Genomic DNA, 16497 nt, shown 5'->3' with positions numbered 1-16497 from the left:
GTAGTGAATACAGCTCTGAACTCTACATAAGAGACATGCTCGCCCAAAAGATCTTCGGGCTGAGGACCTGACTGGTCCCAGTTCTCTTCTTGGGAGGCATGTTCTAAAAATGAAAAAGAATTGGATTAGGCTGAGTGGTTAACTTAAGATTATGCTCACTCACATGACATAAATACTGAAACAAGGGAAACTGTTCCTAAAACATCTTATAGCCTCTTGCACATAAATGTACCACACAACTCACCTATGTATAAGACTCTACTAGATGTGGCTTTGAGACTTCCTAGGACACTGTTGAACCTTAGGATCTGATACCAAGTTTGTAATGCCCCAAATCTGGTACCCAGAATGCTACATAGTGCTCATGACCTCAAAGGACCACAAGCTAACCTGTGACTGATATTTGTACCTGCATACTGCATAATTTATTATATAAATGCAAAAAAAAAGGCTAAAAGGCCATGAGGTTCAAAGATCTAATAAAACACAACATCCAAAGATATAGTATATCAATACCAAAACAACAAATATAACAGTCTAAACATGCTACTTGAAAGCCTCTAACTGTCTGAATAAGGAGTTGATGAGACATGCCCCCAACTAAATCCAACTACTAAAATAAATTAATTAATAAAATAATGAAAAAATGATCATGTGCTCGAAAGATGAGGACTTACTACTAACTCTTACTGTTGAGATTGGAATGCTACTGATGCACTGGAGCTCGTGCTTCTTAATCTACGGTATAAAACACCATAGCAGAAATGTGTCAATACGAATAAATATACTGGTATGCAAGTGAGGTAGGCTAAATGCAAGGGGTATATATGCATGAAAAATGCTAATCGACTGTATAACATGAATATGAGAATAAATATATGAATAAATAACGATAACTAATTCTATGATGATACTGACTACTGACTCTAAATACTGATAACATGAGTTCTGATAACTGATATTAAGTGACTGTATCTAATAGTATAGGTTCTGATAAAACTATTTGAGTTTTGTACTATTCTGAGTTGACTGTATCTAACAGTCCTGAATTCTGTTGAACTATCTATGTGCTATTAGTAAGACTTATACTAACATTGTAACTATGGGAAGTAGTCATGTAATTGACATACCCCAAATAATGATTTATAGATGAGTTGGGGTCTAATTTTTAACCCCAATTAGAAGGGTATCAATACCGTGCCACCAATAAACACAAGCTGTGAGTGACCCTCATCAGGAAGTATCCCCAAAAGAGAACGGTGGGACCCTCATCTGAAAGTGTTAATCCACCTCATCAACCCTTATCTATCAGTCTTGATATCTCAACCTATGCTGGCTACATAGTTCTAGAATGCAAGGATTACTTCTAATGAGCACACCCTTATCTGCCTGTCTGTGTCCTTATCTCTGGGTTCACTCATTGCTAAATCCTACTCCCATCTAAACAGTCACTGAACATGATTAACTGAACTGTACTAGACTGAGTTCATTGAGTTTTATTGACTGATAGAATACTACTGAAGTTACTAAATTACTGAGCTATCTAAGATTACTGGGATTAATGATTTTACTGAGTTTTCCTGAGTGACACGATTGACTGAGTTCTATGGATCATGGCTTGAGTGAGAGTATCTTGAAAACATGACACTGATTCTAGGCAAACAGCTAAATTTTTTGGGTACAGGTTCCCCCAGGACTCAATAGAAGGAAACTGACAAGGTATGACATTCTTGAATACATGACCAACATCAACAATCCATAATACAATAAGTTGGGGATTTCATAAAGTACATGGTTATCATAATTTGGTACAATAATAGTTTTGCATGCAAACATGGCATAATCTCATAAGGCTAATTCATAAAAAATCCAATAAACATCTACAAGGCACAATAAAAGGATGGGAGTCATTTGAACATAAGGGTAAAACATAAATCCATCAGTTACATCACAATTTAGCTATATTACATGATCTCTAGTATTTTAAGCATTTTATCAAACACTTAAGTTGCATGACTTAAGGTATGACATAATCATCAAATTAATATATCATAATCAATTAAAATTCATGGTTTTAAACTCACATGCTAATATATTTTCATAACAACACATATACATTCCAACTTAGGAAACATATAACAACAACCACATGAACATAATCAACCCATAGCATGAAAATCATAATTTATAGTTTAAAACTTGGTTCTTTGTCTTCATGGATGAAATGAATCCATGGATGAACACTATGCAGAACTTGGTCAATTATTTCTTGAAGATTGGTACAGGAAATCTTGAATTCCTGACTTGGAATTAAACTCCTAGGGTTTGTTTTTCTTGGGAATGGATCTTTAAGAGAAACCCTAATTTGGTATTGTGAATGAATAATGAAGTTATGAGCCCTTGTATGGTATAATTAGGTGTTAAAACGGGTAGAAAAAGACCCAAATGCCCTTTTTAAAAATAACTTAAAATCAATAATTGGAAGTGGCTACGACTTGGGCAATGGTCCATCAATTTCTCGATGGTCCTTCGCTTTCTCAATGGTCCATCGGTCCCGACCATCATTCTTCGCCAGAGCCTGAATTTGCTGCCTCATCTGCGATGATTTGGGCTATGGTCCATCACTGGCTCGATGGTCCATCAATCCTAACCGTCCCTTATGACTAGAAGTCGAGTTCACTAGGTTAGTTATGATGGATTGGGCGACAGTCCATCGCTAGCTCGATGGTCCATTGCCTTGACCGTCGCTTCAGGGCAGTTCCAATAGTTCTCTATAAAACGTCTATAAATTTTTACTCTGAAATTGGATTTGGATAAAATTAGTATTTTTGGAAAGCTAATTCAATTTCCCACATGATATAAAGACAAAATTGGGGAAATTGTTTCTAATTTAAGCATTAATCATTTAGAAAGTCATCACTAACTCTTTTTGAGATAGATTTGACTTAAAGAAAGTTTAGGGTATTACAAACCTGCAAAAGAAAGATAAGAAAAAAATAATAATAAATGGGAGAAAGGAAGAATAAGAAGTTAAGTTATTCAGAGCAGGGTGTAGGGATGTCGAATAGTGGGAGAGATAGTAGGTAATGGACAAAGAATAAGACGGGGAAATTCTAGTTCATATTTGTTGATGAGTGCTCTTTATCCTAAGCCATTTGGTAATTGTCATTTTCAGGCTAGCAGTGGTCCTAAGACATAGGGTGCCCAGTCTCAGGCTAGTGGTGTTTATTCAGCCCCACCTTATCCTCCTTGTAGATTTTATGGACAACTTCATCTTGGTTATTATGATGAGGGAAGGAACTTATTGGTCAATCCAGATATATTTTGAGAAACTGTCCTAAAGCTAAAGTTTCCAGTGGAGATAATTAGGTTTGAATCTCCACTTCTTCAGCTTTCGTACCAAAGAATGCCACTTGAGGTACTAGCATTGGCTAGAATCATCTCTATGGACTTACTACTAGCCAATAATTTGAGGCATTCCCCGATGTCATCACTGGTATGTTAAAACTCTTTTCTCATTATGTGTACTATTTTCTTGATCTAGGTTCTTCCCTTTCTTATATGACCTATTCTATGGCTGTGCATATTGGTTTTGACCCTAAAAATATTTTCGACCATTTTTCTATGTCTACTTCAGTGGGTGATTCTATAAAAAAAACAACAACAACAACAAACCCAATGTATTCCCACATAGTGGGGTCTGGGGAGGATAAAATATATGAAGTCCATACCACTACCTCCGGAGAAGTAGAGAGGTTGTTTCCGATAGACCCCTAGCTGAAGACAAAGAATAATAATCAAAGTCATAATAATAGAAACAAATAGAAAAAATAAGACACCCATAAAGTAATTCCCTACACTGATAAACCAAAGCACCCACCACGACCATACCCTCCTACTATCAGCTCCAACCTTTGAACATAGACCTAAGACTACCATCCTAGCTACCCCAAAGCTCTCCTAACTATTAGATATGACTCCTTCACATGCAGTATCCTTCTAATCTAATTCACACTCTTCAAACCTTCCTGTCTAGGGTTATGTCCTCGGTAAGCTGTAACTGCTCCATGTCACATCTAATTACCTCTTTCTAGTATTTCTTTGTCCTATCTCTACCACACCTAAAACCACCTAATATTAGACTCTCAAAACTATGAACTGGGGAATCCATGACCCTCCTCATCACAGGCCCAAACCTCTCTACCTAACTTCCCACATCTTGTCTTCCACTGAAGCCACTCCTACATTCTCATTTCTAACACTATCACTCCTCGTAAGCCCGCACATCCAATGCAACATCCGTATTTCTACCACCTTCAACTTTTGCATGTGGGAGTTCTTGAAGGGCCAACACTCTACTCCATACAGCATGGTAGGACGAAATACCACTCTACTGAATTTGCCATTAAGCTTGGTCGGCACCTTCTTATCGCACAACACTCCAGAAGCGAGCCTCTACTTCATCCATCTTGCTCCAAAAAGGTTGGAGACATCTTCTTCAATTTGTCCATTCCCCTAAATCATAGAACCGAGATACTTAAAATTGTTCTTCTTACAAACAATCTAGTAATCAAACCTTACTACCATTTTGTTCTCTTGCCTCAAGTCACTAAACTTGCATTCTATATATTTTGTCTTGGCCCTACTCAACCTGAAACCTTTAGACTCAAGATTTTATCTTCAAACCTCCAATTTATCATTCGCACTCCCCATGTCTCATCAATCAAAACTACATTATTTGGAAAAAGCATACACTAAGGCACATCTTTCACCAATGCAAATAAAAATGAGCTAAGAGTCTATCCCTGATGCAACCTGATTAAGACAGGAAAATGCTATGAATCTCCTTCATCCATCCTTACCTGAGTCTTTTCTCCACATACATTTCTTTATTAAATCTAATTTACACCATTAGGACTCTTCTCACCTCCAAGCATCTCCAAAGAACCTCCTTAGGGACTTTGTCGTACGACTTCTCTAGGTTGATGAACACCACATATAAGTCCCTCTTTCTTTCCCTATACTTCTCTACCAGTCTTTACACCAGGTGAATTGTCTCCTTCATCGAGCGATCAGGCATTAACCTAATCTGATTCTCCAAAATAGATACCACCCTTCTCAACCTCCACTCGATCACTTCTCCCGAATCTTCATAGTGTGACTCAACAACTTAATGCCCCTATAGTTGTTGCAACTCTGGATGTTCCCCTTTTTCTTATATAAAGGAATCAAATTACGCCATCTTTAGGCGTTGGGAATTTTCACAGCCTTGAAAATGCTATCAATAAATTTAGTCAACCACCTTAAACCATCCCCATCAGTAAACATCAAAAAAATCCACAGGTATCTCATCAGGTCTGGTCGTCCTACCCCTTCGCATCCTAAAAATACCCTCTCTGACCTCCTCCATCCTAAAACATCTACTATAACTAAAATCACGACACTCCTTTGAGTGCTTCAGCTCCCATAACACAATGTCTCGTCCCCCTTCTTATTCAAGAGTCCATGAAAATATAACTATCGTATTTTCTTAATGTGAACGTCCTCTACCATCACTCTACCATCCTCTCTCTTAATTCACTTGACTTGATCTAGGTTAAGACCCTTATGCTCTTTAGCCTTAGTAAGCCTATACAACCTTTTACTCTTCTCTCTCCTCTAACCCTGCCTATAAGCTCTCAAATAGGGTTTTCTTAGCAGTCATAACTACTAACATAGCTTCTTTCCTAGCTAACTTTTACTCCTCCATATTGACCTATTTCTCCTCTTTAACATTACTCTTAACCAACTTAGCATATCCCTTTTTTAGTCTCCACTTTCTTCTGAACTAGTTCATTCCACTACTAGTCCCCCTGTTGCTATCCAGCCCAACCCCTCGAGACATCCAACACCTTTTTAGCAATCTTCTTGATGCAACTAGTAGCCCTATTCTATATACCATCCACGTCCCCTCATACTCCTACACCCCTATACCCGCCATATTCTTTCCTATCTCCACTACATTCACCAATATCAAGCTACCCCATTTAATTTTAGGTTGACCCTTATCTTCTTATCCTTCCTTATAACCATGTAAATCACCATAAGCTTATAGGGGTTTTCTGGTGTTTATCTTTAATAGAGAGACATTAGTATATTTGATAGAGCTTGATATGGTGGATTTGGATGTAATCTTAGGGATGGATTGGCTTCATTTGTTTTATGATTCTCTGTATTGTAGGATCAGAAATGTAAGTTTCCAATTCCCTAATAAACCAGTATTACAATGGAAGGGGAGTTTCTTAGTACCTAAAAGGAGGTTTATTTTCTATATTATAGCTCAAAAATTGATTTTAAAGGGGTGTCTATATCATCTAGTTTATCTTGAGAATTTTGACTTTGAAAGTCCTTCTTTGCAATCCATCTCTATGGTGAATTAATCTCCAAAAGTTTTTCTCAATGATCTTCTCAAAATTTATACTGATAGGGAAATAGATTTTGGGATTGATCTTTTACCAGATACCCATTCTATTTTTATTCCTCCTTATAGGATGTCTCCAGATAAACTAAAAGAGCCAAAAGAGCAATTATAGGATCTTTTTAAATAGGGTTTCATTCATCCTAATGTTTCTCTGTAGGGTGCTCTTGTGATTTTCGTGCAAAAGAAGTATGGGTCTTTTCGGATGTGTATATACTATTGATAATATAATAAGGTTAAAGTGAAGAATAAGTATCCTATTCTTTGGATTGATGATCCTTTTATCAACTTCAGTGTTCGAGGAATTTATCTAAAATTAACCTTCAATCAGGCTACCATCGGTTGAAAATTAGGGAGGTAGATATTCCCAAGAATATTTTTTGCACTACATATGGCCACTGTGAATTTTTGGTTATGCCATTTAGATTGACTAATTATTTGACTGTTTTTATGGATCTTATGAATTAGGTGTTTAGACAATTTCTAGATCTATTTTTCATAGTCTCCATTGATGATATCTTAGTGTATTCTAAAAGTTAGTGGGTTAATTCCAATCACTTCTGATTACAAAATCTTAAGGATCAGAAATTGTGTACAAAATCTTCTAAGTGTGAGTACTGGCAAAATGCTGTAACTTTTCTAGGGTATGTTTTTCCTAGAAAGGGATCAAGGTTAATCCACATAAAGTTGAGGCAGTTAAGAAGTGGCGTCGACCCATGACTCCAACTGATATTAGGAGCTTCTTAGGCTTGTATGGGTGTTATAAGAGATTTGTGGAGAGTTTCTTGTCTATTGTTGCTCCGTTGATGAAGTTTATTCAAAAAAAATTAATTTTTTATGGTCCAATGCTTGTGAGGGTAGTTTTGAGAAGTTGAGGAATAGTTGACTTTTGCGCTAGTTTTGACCCTACTCGAGGGATTTGTATTTTTGGATCAATCCTTGTAGGAATGGGTTGTTCTTTGATACAACATAGTAAGGTTGTAGCCTATGCTTCTAGGAAGCTTAAGGTTCATGAGAGGAATTACCCAACTCACAATCTGAAGTTGGAAATTATGGTTTTTGCTCTAAAGATTTGGCGTGATTATTTGTATAGGGTGTATGTTGACATTTATTGAAATTATAAGAGCTTTTAGTATTTATTTACTCAAAAGGAATTAAATCTTAGGCAAAAGAAGTGACTTGAGCTACTTAAGGATTATGACATGAGTCTCCACTATCATCGAGGTAAAGCTAACATGGTAGTTGATACTCTTAGCAGGTTGTATATAGGGATTTTATCCCATATGGAGGATAAGAAAAAAGGATTGGTGAAGGATATTCATTGGTTGGCTATCTTGGGAGTACGTCCTTTGGACTCTGAGAATTAGGGAGTAATTATTCAACAAGTGGTTAAGTTATCTCTTAATTTTGAGGTGAAGAGAAACAGGCCTTGGATCCCATATTTATGCTGCTTAAGGATGATGTAGGTCAATAAAAGGTTGTGGCATTCAAAATTAGGGAAGATGGTAATCTGAGGTATCAAGGCAGATTGTATGTTCCTAATATTAATGGTTTGAAGGGAAAGATTTTGATTCAGGCTCCTGTGTCCAGATATACAATTCATCTGGGTTCAACAAAGATATACCATGACTTGAAGAAGATATATTGGTGGAATAATATGAAAAGGGATATGGCAGATTTTGTGGCTAAGAGTATGGTTTGTCAACAAGTAAAGGTTAAACACTTGAGGTATGGTGGCATGCCTCAAGAGACAGAGTTGCCTATGTGGAAGTGAGAGAAGATCAATATTGATTTCATTACATTTCCACCGTGGTCTCCAATCCAATATGATTCAATTTGCATCATTATGGATAGTATGACTAAGTCAGCTCACTTTTTACCTATGAGGACTAACTAATCTAGAGAGGATTATACTAAGTTGTTTATTCAGTAGATTATCAAGTTGCATGGAGCCCCTGTGTCCATCATTTTTTACCGAGGCACATAATTTTCTTCTCACTTTTGGCGATCGTTTTAAAAAGGTTTGGGTACTGAGGTGAACCTTAGCACTGTTTTCCATCCTTAGATTGATGGACAAGCAAAATAGACTATTCATACTTTGAAGAATATGTTATGGGCTTGTGTGATAGATTTTGGAGGTAGTTGGGTTGATCATTTACCTCTTATTGAGGTTGCTAATACAATAATAGTTACCATTCCATTATTCAGATGGCTCATGTCGAGGATCTATATAGTAGGAGGTGCAGGTCTCCTAGTGGGTGGTTTGAGGTTTATGAGACTAGATTGTTTGATCCTTACTTGGTTCACCAAGCCATGGAGAAGGTGAAGGTGATTAGAGAAAGGCTTAACAACTTCTTAGAGTCTCCAAAAGTCCTATACAAATGTAAAGAGGAGGGAGTTGGAGTTCAAGGTTAGTGATTGGGTGTTCTTTAAAGTTTCTCCTATAAAAAGAGTCATGAGGTTTGGGAAGAAGGGGAATCTCAGTTAGTATTGTTTTGGATCATACTAGATTTTCAGCAGAGTTTGGAATTTTACTTATAAGTTGGAGTTTCCCATGAGTTAGGCTTCTATTCATCCCATTTTCCATGTATCGATGCTGAAAAAGTATGTGGGTAATTATTCATTGATTGTTCCCATGGAGAATGTTGATGTTTCAAATTCCTTGTCTTATGAGGAAGTCCCGGTGAAGATATTGTCTCCACAAATTTGTAGATTAAGGACTAAAGATATAGCTTCGGTAAAAGTTCTTTGGAGAAACCCAGAGGTTGAAGAATCAACTCAGGAAGCTGAAGAAGACATGCAGACCAAATACCCATTCTTGTTTTCCGAGTTGGAAGGAAATTTTTAAGGTATGCATTTCTTTTTTCCTTATCTGTTTTTGAATTTAAAACTAGTTACCAGCAATATTTGCTATGTTATTGTGTTAATGGGTGCCCCAGCTTCTCATTCGAGGATGAATGATCCCAAGGGAGGGGGTATAATGTAATACCCCAGGTTTTGAAGTCTGAAATATTCAGAGTATTGTTAACATTGCCATGACTACGACCTAAGTGATGAGTCATTATCACTCGTCATGAGTCGTAGTGTGGAACTCGTTGTCTCACCAGTGAGTTGCGAATGATTTTTTGCTTAGATCAAGAGTCAATGTCATGAGTCAAGACCTTAGAACATGAGTCATGATTAGTGACTCATTACCATAATAGTGGAGGGCAAGGATTTTTATCTCCAGGTCACGAGTTTAGGCAACGACTCAGGGTCAGTCATCATGAGTCGTTAACTAAGTCATGAAGACTAGAATCACTTTTTCCTACATGTTTTAATTAATGTAGTCTTGGTCATTTCCTCCCCTTACACTTATTTCCCACTACCTAAAAACTCTAAGGGACCCTGTTATCCTCCATTATTCAAATTAAAACCTCTCCTCTTTTTCTTAAATTCCCAAAGTATGAGAAAACTAGGTTTCATATGGAATTCAATCTCCAGGCTTTAAACTACAAATTTTTTTCAATTCCATCAGTATTTCAGGCATGTCTCTCATCCCTAACTTGAAATTTTATACTTTGGCATTTGTTTTAATCATTGTTCATGTGATTTAATTTTGAGTTTGATATTAGGTTGAGGGATTTTGGTTGGTTACTATTGGAATTGTTTTCCCAAGTATTAAATATGTTATTCATGCATTGATAAATGGTTTTGGGGATGGAATGGATGCACTTTTGTGGTGATTGGAATGGGGAACATAGGTTTCCCCAAATTGATAGATTTTGGCTTGGAAATTGGTATTAATCTCAACCTACCTATCATGAATTTTATTTTAAATATAGAACTTCCATGGTTTAACCCACTTTTACAACTATTGCATCGCACTAATGGCTAAAAGGACAAAAATGGATTTGAAAGGTCCTTGGTGGCCATGGTTTGTATTTAAAAGGTAACTTGGGAGTCAATTTGGTTAATTTTATTGGAATGGCATAACTAGATTCGCTTGAGTGCATAATTGGTATGACAATAACAAATACTAAATGCCTTAATAAATGACTCCTAGGTTAACGGTTGGGATTAGGTGCAAATGTTTTAAATTGGGCCTAAAAGGGGTTGTGTAACTAACCGTGTAGGTGGATGTCCTGGGGGGACTAATACTGAAAATTACATTGGACGGCGCGGATGTCTATATGACTGTGTTCTTGGTTCAAACATAATATTTTTGGGATGGCTGGAGCCTCGGTATCATCGGATCTCCTTCGGATTTCCTCAGTTTATGCAACTAACATACGTTTAGTACCTTTCAGTAGGGGGCTTAACCCATATAGCCTGTGAGTGCCCTTAGGACGGATAGAGATACAAAGTCCAAGCTAATATTTGTAAAGTCCCATGTTCATGACCATTTACCCTATCCCGTTGTCTCATATATGTATATATACATGTGTGCATGTGGTTTTTGTTAGTTTTGGACATGGCATTATCTTATCACCTTTCCTGAGTTACATGCCAATGATTATCCCACTAACCGACCTACAACGCTACATCATTTCATGATGTAGGGTGACACAACCCAAACCAAGGCCTTGTCATAATGGGTATCTTAGGCCCAACAAGGATCGAAAACCACCCTGTTTCCCATACCTACCAACCAAGCATATGTTAGAGTTGGATGAATTCCAAATATTTAAAAAGATTGCGTGTCTAAAAAACTAAGACTCTAGAATAGGTTCACAACCTTGACAAACCCAACGAAGTCAGACCAACTGATACCAACCACACAACCATATCCAAAACCAAAAAGTAACCAAGTTCAACACCAAACCATTCCATAACATAATAATATAGGATAAAAAATCCAAAAATATAGTCATATGGTAATATCCCCTATACCAATGATAATACTAAGGCTGACATCACTACTGATACAACCTATACCAAACCATAGAAGTTAAACAAAACCTCTATCCAAAAGTAAAACAATATCCGATCAAGATATGTCCCCGACCATGGTTAAAACTGATGTCCAAAACTAAACCAATGAAATACATAAGAATCCAAAACAAGAAATGAAGCCTTCCAAAGTATGGAAGCTCACCACTTCAAGTTAGCACAAGCTGTATCGGAAATCCAAATCTAATGAGCAAGAGGTGTAGTATGGCAAACAACTGCATCACGTAGGGATACAACATTGTAGACGATTTGTAGTGGTACACTAGCATGTAACTCAAGAATAGGGATAAAATATAACCAATGCACACACACACATATATATACTATCCCAGGATAGGGAACAAGATTATCATGAAGTTTTGAAACCATTAACCTAGCTATGTAACATGACTTTCATATAAAAAAGCACCCAAGAGCTATATGGGCCCAAGTATTCCCTAGCTGGAGGGTCCCCAGTATGTGTAGCTACATAAACCAGAGAGTGTCTATAACTGTAGTGCCTATATGGGGGACTTAAACCTCCTGGCATAATCAAGGTGACATAAGCACAAATACATATATTAAATAAAGTCCTGAACCTCCCATTCATATAATCATTTGGGGGACACAAACCACCCATTCATAAGAAACCCTCACCGGCTAGAGTGGTTTCCAGGGTTAGTCCTTCGAAATCCACTTTCACGGCCCGGCTAAACATCCTACCAGTAAGCCCAATTTGAAACCATCATTCCACATACACAACCAATAAGTCAGTTACTTAACAAAGGAATTTCTTCAGTATCGTCGTACCAACACTACTTGCAAGTATATCACATGAAATTACCATTATCAATTAACCATGCATTCATTTGATTTTAGAACTCAAACCTATCCTCTAACAAAGACACTTCTTCAATTTGAAGTTTAGGGACTTGGGACCCAATTTAATAAAGATATAAATCAAGTATATATTTAGGGACTCAAACTCATTAGCAATTTAACCACAAAGGTTACAATTTAGTTTATTACATGGACAACAAGTCCTTTCAAACCATTTACTAACCATTCATAATCATTAGGCCAAGCCTTAGTTCAAAACAACATTATCATATGACTAGTTCATGCATTTAGGCATTTCCACAAACACATTGAGAGCATGCATTTACCAAGACCGAACCCAAAGAAAAAACCATAAATTTAGGGTAAACCATGACCTAATTTTTAAACCATAATTACCAAGAATCCACATGTGCAAAAAATTACCAAAATCATGCATAAACACAATTTAAACCAAGAGTAAATAATACTCAACAATATGCACCAAAACCCTCATCATGGGTTTTCAAAACCACCATTTAAGAACCATAATCTATCTTCAAAACACCTTAAATTTATGAACTAACAGAGAGAGAAGAGTCACATGCATTATAAAAGATGATTCACGAGAAAAACTTGACCCCTTTAGCCTTAAGATGAACACTTGTAGAAACCCTAGCCTCTAATTTTTAAGAGTAAGTTAGAGAGTTTTTTTGGTGTGTTTACTATTTCAATAGTGTGTTATGAGATAAGACACCATGTTTTAATACATGGGGACTTAAGGGTTTTGTGGTGGGAAATGCGTAGAATACCCCTAGCTTAAAAGCTAAAAACTAACACGCATAAAGGAACGAACATACCCTATTAACCATACCCTAGGGTATGAGTTGTACCATATCTCATACACTACACCATACCTTGGACCCCCACATTGGTTAACATACAAACCTACATGAACAACTCGTATCTTAATATAAGAGTGGTAAAATACACCTCGTACCACAAGAAGAATCCACTAGGCTAAGTGTAGAGCATTATATGACCCAACCACATATGACTCATATACTACCATATGAGTTGTATGATCCTAGTCGTACCTTGGACAGAAACCAAATCAAAACTCACTGATAAACATATAAGATAGAGACCCTAAGTTGTACCCAAGCATATGATTGGGATACTTTAATCGTACCCTGTCCAGGGACTTAAAAAGTTAAGAATTTTCTAAGGGACAAAAGCCAGGGAGTTTCATAGGGGCCGAAGACTTTTCTTTTACCCTTGTCCTGCTTTAGGTAGTGTGGATATTTGTTGAGTTCTTTTGATGTTGCATAATACGCTAAGCTAAGTGTAGAGCATCATATAATCTAACCACATATGACTCATATAGTATCATATGACTTACATGATCCTAGTCGTACCTTGGATAGAAACCAAATCAAAACTCACTGATAAACATAGGAGATAGGGACCCTAAGCTGTACCCAAGCATATGATTGGTATACTCGAATTGTACCCTATCCAGAGACTCAAAAACTCAAGAATTTTCTAAGGAAAAAAAGCCAGGGAGTTTCATAGGGGCCTAAGACTTTTCTTATACCCTAGTCTAGCTTTAGGTAGTGCGGCTATTTGTTGAGTTCTTGTGATGTTGTGAGATTCTATCTTTCAAAAATCCTTTTTATTTCATTAGGCTTCATTTTAGATTATGGGAATTGTGACTTTTCATTGTCATGGTAGGGGGCATGTCCCGACCTAGTTTTTATTTTGGTTTAAAGGCTTTTTTGGACAAGTGTGGGTTGGATTATAGTATTTGGATTCTTAGAAATTTGATTTGATATATTTTTCTTTTATTATTATCTTTATTGGCTTATGATTTATTATTATTGTTGTTCTCTTGAGGTTAGTTTAAGAGGGTAGTTTCTAGTCCATGGTAGGCTTGGAATACCCATCACGACTAGGCCCTAATTTGGATTGCGACAAAGTGAATTGCCCCCAATTAAACTTAATGGAACTAGTAAGTTACATCATATGATAATTTTCATCAAGTGGTGACATGACCCAAAGAGTTTAAGGACAAGCAATGGTCCCTAACTCAAGAAATATTAGCTAATAAATGTTAATAAAAAATAAAATTAAAATAAGAGGCTTTATCCCAATTAAACATCATGACACAACTTAGTTACATCATATGAGAGTTTTTATCTAGTGGTGACATCAATCAAAGAGTTCAAGAAAAACTAATAATTGTATAAAACATATTCTTAAATCAGAATTGTGCTTTGAGAATCATTACTTATCCTCATACTTTGGATATTATTGCTATAAGAACCACTAGTTTTTCTCAACCATCTTTTGAATCATGTCATCACTTGATGTAGACTCTCATATCATGGAACTAAGTTAAGTTTTGATGTTTAATTAGTGAAAAGTCTTCAACTTTAATTTTATTTATTTATTTATTATTTATAACAAATTATTGTTTATCCATGATCCATTTCTTGTACATAAATTTTTTGAACACGTCATCACTTGATGGAGATTTTAATATTATGTTACTAAGTGATCCCTTGATGTTTAATTGGGGAATAGTTCCTTGTTTTAAACTTATTTTTAGTCATGTTTTTAGTTTATTATTATTTACCTAGGGACCATTACTTGTCCTTAAACACCTTTAATCATGCCACCATAAAATGGAGACTCCACATATGATGTAACTAGGTGGTTCCATGATGTAAATTTGGGGACAAGTCTCATATTCTAATTTTATTTATATTTTAATTATATTTGTAAGCCACATTCATGCCTCGGTATATATATATATATATATATATATATATATATAGATATATGCCCATGAGAGACTATACGTGTTATGATAAATCATGTTAGTGTATGACATACCATTTTTTAATTGAAATTTAATGGACTTTTGAAATTAACTCATGCTCTCAATAATGAATAACCTAGTAATACTGCATCAAATACTTAAAACAATATGCCTTTCTTATTGAAGTTTTCCTTAACAATAATCTTAATTTACACTTTCTTTTGAATTTCAGTTCAATGTGAAATTAGTTTCATCACTAAAGCCATGGTTGGATTGTGATCGACTAGGTTTCCCAATATATTCACCCTGATTTTCATCATCACTTGAAGGTTTATCCATATCCATTTGATTATGATCACTAGTGTTGTCCTTCTAAAATATATCCCCAATAATTTGATTCAGCGGGGTCAGGGGTGAGGTGGGTCAAATATTATCGTTGAACCTCTTTCTTCATTTTTTTCTTTATGATTGTCACAATTTTGATCCTCAAAACTATTATTGAACCACCAGGGGTAACATCTAATATTTAAAACTTTACATTCCTGTCATTAGTTATTAAATATGGATGGATTTTTCCTTTAGCATTCATCAAATAACTAATGCTCAAGTTACTAAGTCTCACAATTCAATTTTCATTATCAATTATGCTCAAAATCATGCCATCATATGTGATATTGCAACATGACTCCATCGGCACAATCAAATTATTCAGATACTTTAAAGAATTTGAAGTCCTATTTCATGCACCACCATAATCACTACCTGCTATACAATATTCAGCAATCAACATAATAAATCAGTAGTGGTCGAGGCTACTGTTCAAACCTTAATGATTGTATATTCATACAAAAGAAAAAATCACATGGATAGATCTCTTAAAAGATAAGGTGTGCTAATGGAATGCTGAAATAAACCACAAAAATATAGAAAAAAAGTGATCAAAAAGTGATAGTAAAAAATATAATTTTTTCTGTAATGGGTGAAATTTTTCAAAATTCTACGACCATTGAAGGCCATAATGGCAGATCTGTAGGAAATTTTTCTCATGTGGAAAATATTTTTGTGAAAAGCTTTAAATTTTGATTGAAAATCAATCTTTTTTGGTTATCGTGATGTCGTATATATCTGATATGCATAAACCTTGATCTCATAGGTTATATGTTCATATATAGGGGTACTTCCATAACTTGGTGAATTTCATAGTAGTCTATTGTATCCACTTCATCAAACCATGCTAAAATAATAGCTATTCATGAAGCAAGTCGAGAGTATGTGTGGTTTAGGTACATGATACATCTCATTCGAAAAAACTATTGTTAGAAATGTGACAAAGTATGTAACACCCCAGATTGTTGGTCCATGGAAAAATTATAGTTTTTTCCTTCACTGCTCAGACTACGACTCAGGCTATGAATCGTAGTCACTAATTACGGGTCGTAGGAACACAATCATAGGGTTACCAGGGAGGTTTACCAAGTTTTTATTTTTA

This window comes from Capsicum annuum, unplaced genomic scaffold (genome assembly GCF_002878395.1).
Source record: "Capsicum annuum cultivar UCD-10X-F1 unplaced genomic scaffold, UCD10Xv1.1 ctg82735, whole genome shotgun sequence".
NCBI lineage: Eukaryota > Viridiplantae > Streptophyta > Magnoliopsida > Solanales > Solanaceae > Capsicum > Capsicum annuum.
The sequence above is the reverse complement of the archived record's forward strand: the minus strand, read 5'-3'. Positions refer to the sequence as shown.